Source organism: Schistosoma haematobium, chromosome 1 (assembly GCF_000699445.3).
Source record: "Schistosoma haematobium chromosome 1, whole genome shotgun sequence".
Classification (NCBI taxonomy): Eukaryota; Metazoa; Platyhelminthes; class Trematoda; order Strigeidida; family Schistosomatidae; genus Schistosoma; species Schistosoma haematobium.
The window spans coordinates 71,059,864-71,068,454 of record NC_067196.1 but is presented as its reverse complement, the minus strand read 5'-3'; positions in this window follow the sequence as shown (position 1 = coordinate 71,068,454).

Here is an 8,591-nt window from a genome sequence, read left to right as displayed (position 1 = left end):
AGAAGGTGGTAGTAGTGCATCGTTAGTGGAGGACGACTTTGGCGAACCCTAATTATTCACGGATTACTCTAACAAAATATATACAATGTAGATGCTCCCCATTTTAATTCATACAAACCCACCCACCCACACTCTAGACACTGTGGCTATCAAAAAATCCGATGTCATTGGTCTGCCGAAGAAGCTGGACACAGGCAAATCCATGAAACCAGATGAAATGTACCTTAGGTTAAAAAATGAATTGGAAAATCCTGTAGCAGATTCATTAAGTACGCGTTTTAAACTTCTTGTAACCCAGAGCAGATTACCGAAGGGTTGGAAGAACGTTTAAGTCCCTCCTTCAAAAGAGGTACGAGACGCAAGCATGAGAAATATCGACCCATAAGCTTAACCAATGTGTTTTCCAAAATTTAAGAGAAAATTACTTGGAAGGAGTTGTTCAAGCATCTCAGTCTCAGTTTCAGTTTGGAAAGGACAGGAGGCTTGATGGCCTGTGTTAGTCCTGACAATGCTGGTCTCTCAGTTGATCCAACTTTCTTTTAAAAGAATCGACGGATGGAGCCTCAACCACGTGCTGAGGTAATGAGTTCCACTCGTTGATGATTCGATGGGAAAGTCGATAGTCAGCTGACAAGTAATTTGTTCTCGGCTTGTGAAATTTTTGGAGTGTCCTCGTAAATTTTCTGTTTTGGAAGACAAGAAAAATGAGGGCATATCAGGTGCGAATTTATCACTAAGAGATTTGAAAACTGTAATCAAGTCGCCTCCAGTTCCACGATATGACAAGGAAACAGGTTTAGCTTGGCCAGTCGAGATTCATACGGAAGCTTGGCTATTCCGGGAACCAGCTCAGTGGCCGTTCTCTGAACCTTTTCCAGAAGCTCACTGTCTTTTTTTAAGCAGGGGCTAGCCGCTCATATGCAGTACTCAAGTTTAGGACGTACGGACACTGTATATAAGGTCAAAAACGTCTTAGCGTCGACATGACTAAAAGCCCTACGTATTGACCATAACGTTCTAAAACTTTTGGCGGCTATTGCACGGCAGTGTGCAGTAGTCTTTAAGTCTTGACTAACGATAACTCCTAAGTCATTATATGTCTAGACGACAGGTAGCTCAGTGTTATTCATCGTGTATGTATGTGTACCTTGATGACCGATATGCATCACAACACACTTAGAAGTATTAATCGGCAACTGCCAGGTTTGAGACCAGTCAGATAATTTCTTCAGGTCATTTTGGAGTTCTAAGCTATCACTCTTACATCGTATCGTTCTCCATATCTTTACATCGTCAGTATATAGCAAGACCGATGATGATAGGAGACAAGGAAGGTCACTTACATACAAGAGGAATAGCACTGGCCCCAAAACTGTGCCCTGGGGCACTCCATTAAGCACAGTTCCCCAGCTAGGTAACTTTGAGTTCACTCGTACTCTTTGTTGACGCCAAACTAAGAAGTCTTTCATCCACATAAATAGATTGCCTCCAATCCCGACATTTCTTAACTTATATAATAGCCGATTGTGCGGATCCTTGTCAAAAGCTTTGCTGAAATCAATGAAGGCTACGTCAACAGGTAACTTTTGGTCCTTAAGAGCGCACCAGCTTTCCTGAGCCACTAGTAAGTTAGTGAGACAGGAGTAACCTATTCTGAAACCGTGCTGCTTCTCCGAAAGGATACGGTTTTCATTGAGGTACTTAAACGGCTCCTTCCGAATAATCTTTTCTAAGATTTTAACAACCACACTAGTTGAGCTAATGAGTCGGTAATTCTCAGATTTATGTCTCGTACCTGTTTTGAAGACAGGACTTACTATGGGGTTCTTCCAGTCTTTTGGTAAACGACCCTGCGTTACGGATAGATTAAATCATATACTTAAAGGGTTCATAACGAACTGAAATAATTCCTTTAGTAGCCTAGGATGCAACTCATCGAGCCCTGTGAATTTACCTATGTCGAGCTTATTTAGTAGAGGAATTATCTGACTATTCAGTTCGCGGATTTTCCAAGTCTACCATAGGTGCATTAAAGTCCCCTAGGATTAGACATAGAACACTTTGTGACGAAGTATGGAGACTGCTTGGCAGGACCTCATTTACCTCACAGCTTGAACTGCGATAGACCAAACCAATCAGCAGCTCTTGTCCCTTGCATTTCAAGCGGCAACTAAGTAATTCACACGTCCCACTCTCATGGGATACACTGTCGATAATGGCATATAGGATAGCATTCCTAATGAATAGAGCTACTCCCCCTCCTTTACGCTTTTGTATTATGTCAGCCCTTACTGACGTAAAACCCTCGAAATCAAGTTCCATACTACCTATAGACTGCATCAGCCTGGTTTCTGTAACTGCGATTATGTCTGGCTTCGTAGAGTCAATCTTTACACCTAGTTCTGATCGCTTATTGAGTAAGCTACGGGCATTAGTGTAGCAGATCCGAAGCCTATTTAAGTGGCTTCATGCTTCACGCAAAGTGGCTTCGGTATCATTCTCTGTCGAAGCCTTACAATCCGAAAATCTACAATTTTTATGTCCTTTTCGCCAGCGTCTAACCTAAGTTGTAGTTCTCTTTCGGCTTCCCGTCTTTTTACACTGTCTGCCAACGGCAAGTCTTTACGGACAGAAACTCCTGAACCCTTTAATTTATGTCCATTCCGTAAAATTAAGTTGCGTTCATCCGAAGATTTGAATACTACTTTAGGCAGTCTGGATTGATTAGGCTTCAAGTTCGCTAGACTGCCTAGTCTGTACACCTTTAGCAAGGTGACTCCGGGGATATTTTGAGGCATGAGTTGATTAAGTAGCCGTTTTATCAGCACAATGTCATGCTTAAAAAGAGTTTTGGGTTCAGAGCTTTCGCTCTCTTTGATTCTATGAAACATAACTGATCTGTCACTGTGATCAGTCTTCGATTACTCGACTACTTTTATGGGGGCAGGATTCCCTTTTATATCGTTATGTTGTTTCTTCCTTACAACATGTACCCATTCGTCAACGTCGCTTGGAGAAGCAACCGCAGTTGCGTCAAACATACCGTGGGATTCCGGGGGGTTGTCGACAATCTGGGAGGCCAGGTTATGTTTCCCGCCAGAAACCGATCGAGCCTTGCGACTGCGGCTTCTAGGTGTTTCCTGATGGATACCATTTAGAAGACGGGGGACAGAAGAAACTTCTTTCCTTGAGTTTTCGGTTAAGACAGGACTCTTTGAAGACTGTTTTTCCTCCTTTGAACAGTGTGAGTCAGTCGTTTTCAAACTCACCTGAGTTTGCTTCACACCAATTTGCGTGTCTACAGAGCGAGTCCTGACCACTCTTGCCAAAACACGTTTTTGCAGCATTTACCAATGAGATGGATGTCATGCCCCGATAAGAACAATGAGTGGTAATTTTTAGGATTTATTTGTGGACCAATACTATACGTATATTTTACCGTATAATTGTTAATTGACTAAACTATTCGTATCGATTAAATGTTTAAATATTTCAATGGCCGTCGATCGACTAACTTATCTATTCAATGTTTAAAAAAGCTTCCATGGCAATATCGATTATATACATATAATTTATATATATGCGTTTTGAATTGTGTTTGTGTGATCGCTCGTTTCTGGCTGTTTGGAGAGTACACTTTCCTATTCAGGCTTGGACTTCTCTCTTTAGTTAGCGGGGCTGGGACGCATCAAATAGCTAGCTTACTGGTCTTTGGTCACTGAGTCTTTGTTCTAGTTCACAGATTAAGTGAACTCGTGATAGCTTCAAACCTAACAATGGCTTCGTTAAGCAAGCTTTTTGCATCCAAACAGCACTACTGACAATTACATACGCAACCGTCTTTAACTGAACTGTTTAAAAGCCGCAAGCATTAAATTCGTGCAAACTTCGTGGTACCAGCCTTTGCACTCATCGCACTGCATGCCGCTTTCAACGGGACCGCGACAGCCCGGACGTTGGCAAGTGCTTTTTTTGCACTGTCCAGTCATTAAACAGGAGTCACGAAGAAGACCGGATTTTTTCTGAAAAGCAGAGTGGCTCTAGAACAAGTTATTCATGTCTCACAAACTTATTGGTGGCCCGTAAAAGTTGGTAGGCTTTTAAAGTTCAAAGGTCATCTAAAGATGTAGACTACATTGACTTCAGTAAGGATTTTGACATCCGGCTGTTATATGAGTTGTATGAGTAACTACGTGATAGCAGGCAATTTATTGATGTGCATAGAGTTTGGAGAACCTGTAGTGGCACTGACCTCCAACCACACAATCCTCAAAGTTGAACAGGAAATAAACGGGAAAATAGATATTTAACGTTCAAGGTGGAGAAAAACCCAACGATGGAGAAGACGGAAAGGACTAACTGAATTCGATCGGATGGAATGGCTCAGCCTCGCAGGCGTGGTCATTCTTGTGTATTGCCTTATCGCTTTTATTCAAATTAAATATATTGTTCTATCTCGAGCCTAAATGTGTTCTTCATCATATGTTGGTGATTGTCACGATACGATGAGTCAATGTAGACAATCGTTTGACTTAAACGTAAGATCTTATAGATTGGGCAGTTACATCATGATAAATCCACAATTTTAGGATAACGTCTATTATTAGAGCAGCACTAGTAACGAAGTAGGTCATAATTCTACAAACACAAAGTTATCTAGCTGGGAAACCGTGCTTAGCGGAGTGCCTCAGAGTAAAATTTTTGGGACTGTGTTGTTCCTTCTATAAGTAAATGACCTTTTTAGTCTCATATCATCATCGGTTTTGTTATATGTTGATGATGTCAAGATATGGAGAGTGATGGAAGGTAAAGGCGACAGTTTAGAACTTCAAAACAACCTTAAAAATTATGTGGACGGTACAGAATTCGGCAGTTGCTGACGAATGCTTCCACATACCCCGATGCTAAAGCCTTTTTGACTTTCTATACAGTACTTATTCGTCCTAAACTCAAGTACTGCATATTAGACGTTAGCCCCTACCTAGAAAGAGATAGTGAGCTGATTCCGTAAATCGCAATGCTCCTGAGTAATGATCGACTGGCTAGACTAAATCTACTATATATCAGAGTACCAGAGACAAGTCGGTCATGGTTTTTAAGCCCAGAGCAAATGACTTGTCAGTTGATTACTGACCTTTCCACCAAATCGTCAACGAATGTAATTCGTTACCTCATTATGTGTTGGAAGCTCCATCTGTCGATGGTTTCGAAAGGAAGTCGGATCAACTGATAAATCACCACAGCCGGAATTGATAAGAGCAAAGAGAAACCAAAACTGGAACTAAAAATTCGATACCTTCTCAAATTCCATGTTTTCGTCCATGAATTATAAATTCGCCTAACTGTAATGTAGTTACTTCTGGTGAGGCACTAGACATGATCACGTGGCAAACTCTTTATATACTTCTGTGGTTACATATTCGACATAATGTTCTGGTTAAAACGAGTGAATAAAAATCAGTGAAACCAAATAAAAGAGTAAGAAACGATTAAAAGATACACGAGGGTATCATCTGTAGTTAAAAATGATTCAGTTCCGTCAGTTACTGAATAAGTCAACCACTGATTTATCTCCACTTGCCTGGGAAATATGTCATATCTTTCAGTACACATATACGACAGTATCCACAGATATAACATATTTGGTTCACCTTGTAGAACTATGGTCTACTATGATATTAGTGCTGCTCTAATAATAGACCTAATCCTAAATTTCTAGATTTGTCATGATATAACTGCCTAATCTATAAGATCTTACGTAGAAGTCACACCATCGACTACGCCAACTCACTGTATCGCATCAATTACCAATACATGATGTAGAACAAGGTTAGACTAGAGAAGGAACAATATATTTAATATGAATAGAAGATATAAGTTAACGTTCAGATGAACCACGCCTGCATGGCCGAGCCATGCCATCCGATCAAACCCAGTCCATTCAATTCCTTGTTCGCGCCTTCTCCATCGTTAGGTATTTCTCCGCGTTAAATATTGAATACCTATTTTCCGAGTAATCTCGTATTCAGCTTTGAGGATTGTGTGGTTATGGTCCAATGCCACTACGACCTTAAGACAAGTAAAATATCCGTCAGCATTTAATGCAGCCACTCCTATGACCAACTAATGTAGTAGTTCAAATGAAAGTGAAGATGCCACAGCTATTTGAAGTTTGACAACGCTTTAACCAGTAACACCTTACATGAATTGTACCCACCAAGTGAAATAAAAGTCAGAAGTGAGGAGATTCGAGGATATATTTTAGGCTACTAACATATGGAGGATCGACTGATCTAGACTGGCTAGAGATTGCGGGGGATGTTGAGCACGGCGTTCCCACTCGTGATCTGGTTCAGATGCATGACCGAGCTCCTTCAGCTAAGTGAGTGCATTAAATTTAATGTGATCAGCATCCAATTTCGAAGACTTATGGAGCTATTTATTTCGTGGATTTATTTACAGATACAAAAGTTTAACACAAAACGCGTATGTAAAAAGTCACAAAACAAGAAGATAGCTTCGCCGAACTAAGCACTTCCAAAATTTCCGCTTCTTTCAGAGACACTGAGTGGCTTGGTTCATAGTGAACATTCTGCATTTAGTTTAAATGGTTTAAGTGATTTCGGGTGGTACGGAAAAAGTGTTCACTTAACCGGATTCCATATTTAGCGTCAATAGACAGCCGATGTCCTCTAGGTATATTTAACGAAAAAACAAAACTTAATGGCAAATCATAGTGAATTACTTTTCTACGTCCTTAAGAATATGTCAGTTTTCCTAAAAAGTCGCTTAAACTAGCTCAGTCAACAGCGAATCTCACAATTTGACAACTCGTAAAGAGTTAGAAGTGTGCCTACAGTTCGTTTTCTTTGTGTTGCAGCTCTAAGTTCTGGGTGTTACCCCTAGGATTTGTGTTGAACCTCGGATAAGCTAAATAATCTGAGTGATGCACAGATGTGCTTAAGATGATAAAAATCACTAAAAGATCAGCGGTGAGACACCTGTACCCCAATGGGTAAAACTGAAGTCATTCGAAGTGCTGTTGATTAGGTTCGAATTAGAGTGCTCGAACTGATTTTGTGACTCATCTTTAGATGAGTTCCAGTGTATTCTCTCTCTTTTGATGTGAGAAAAGAAATCGTATATTCAGGCGCCTTAGTGGGGCCGAACAAAACCGTTAAATTTTAAGTATAACATTTTTTGTAGGACATGCCCGTAAGTGCTCTTCAAACTTATTACTGTCAAGTTTGCTTGAAAGGCATTTTCGTCATAGCGCAAGACTTCACGTCATAAAACACCAGGGTCCCCTAGATTTTTTTCAACCCAGGACACTTCTAGAGAAGAATCAGTGCGGTTGTACGTGTAGTTTGAAACATGTTTCAGATGAACCACTCTACTCACTGAAGTGTTGAAAGTAGTTCCCCTATTATCCGCCCAACTTTGAGGTCAATTCTGATCCTCCTAAAGTATTAGCTTAGCATCCTAATTGCAAACGTTTCTCTAAAGTCTAAGACCAATGAAATGTTGAATCTAGTGAGTATGGCTTAAAAACGGGTATGAAGGTGATGCTTATGTAAAATAATATACGTAGCAAGTTTAAGTAAAGGTGAATGCATGATACGAAGTATCATGAACAGTAGATCATCTAGTAAAATAGTGAAAATAGCCCGAGTTATTTTCAGAATTCAGATTGTTCAGTATATTTGGCGTATAAAAAATCAATTATGAGAACTAGCATTGTTATATCCTAGTGAATACTAAATTATGGGTAACTTCTGAGAACTATTAATAGACTAATACCGTACATATATTCTTATTGCACAACTATTCAATAACTAGATTGTGCATATTTATACTTCGCTTATCATAAGCTTCATTTTGATTTATAGACTATTATGATACGATTTACTGTTCTCAAATCATGCTCAGTTTGTTGATTACAGTCGCCTACGTTCACGGTCACTTTGGGGATTGATCTTGTATAAATGTTATTTCTTATTTTATGGTGTGTTGCGGTCTATTTGGCTGGTTTACAAACCAAGTATGTTTGAACTAAATGGTTCGCATAGTTGAAGCTGGTATCGGCGTTCTGGACTCGACTTGAAGGGCAGGGAGGACAAAGGATGAATAAGGATCCTGGGCCTCTCACACAAGTTGAACGTTATTGATTTGGCAAAGTACTAATATCGTGTAAGTCGCATCTCGATTCGCAAATAAATCACGTGATAATTAACTGGGCTTAAAGTCAAAACAAGTACAAATCCAAAATAGTGGATGAAATACAAAGCGTTCTAATTAATTTTTGGATTTACGTGACACTGTAAACCTTGCCACTCGGTTGATTCAGTAAAAAACCCAAACGAGTCCTGATAAATACGTGGATCTCGCATTACGACTAGTCTTGGATGAGTCTAAGATTTCAGAATCTTTGAAGCCTAGACTCGCCATAGGTTTCATGTATAGTATCTTTGTTGTTCGGCACCATAACCGATAGGTTGGAAATTAGGTACTCGGTGGTCGCGAAGAAAGATATTAGAGAAATACTTACTTACTTACGCCTTTTACTCCCAGTGGAGAATTGGCTATCGTCC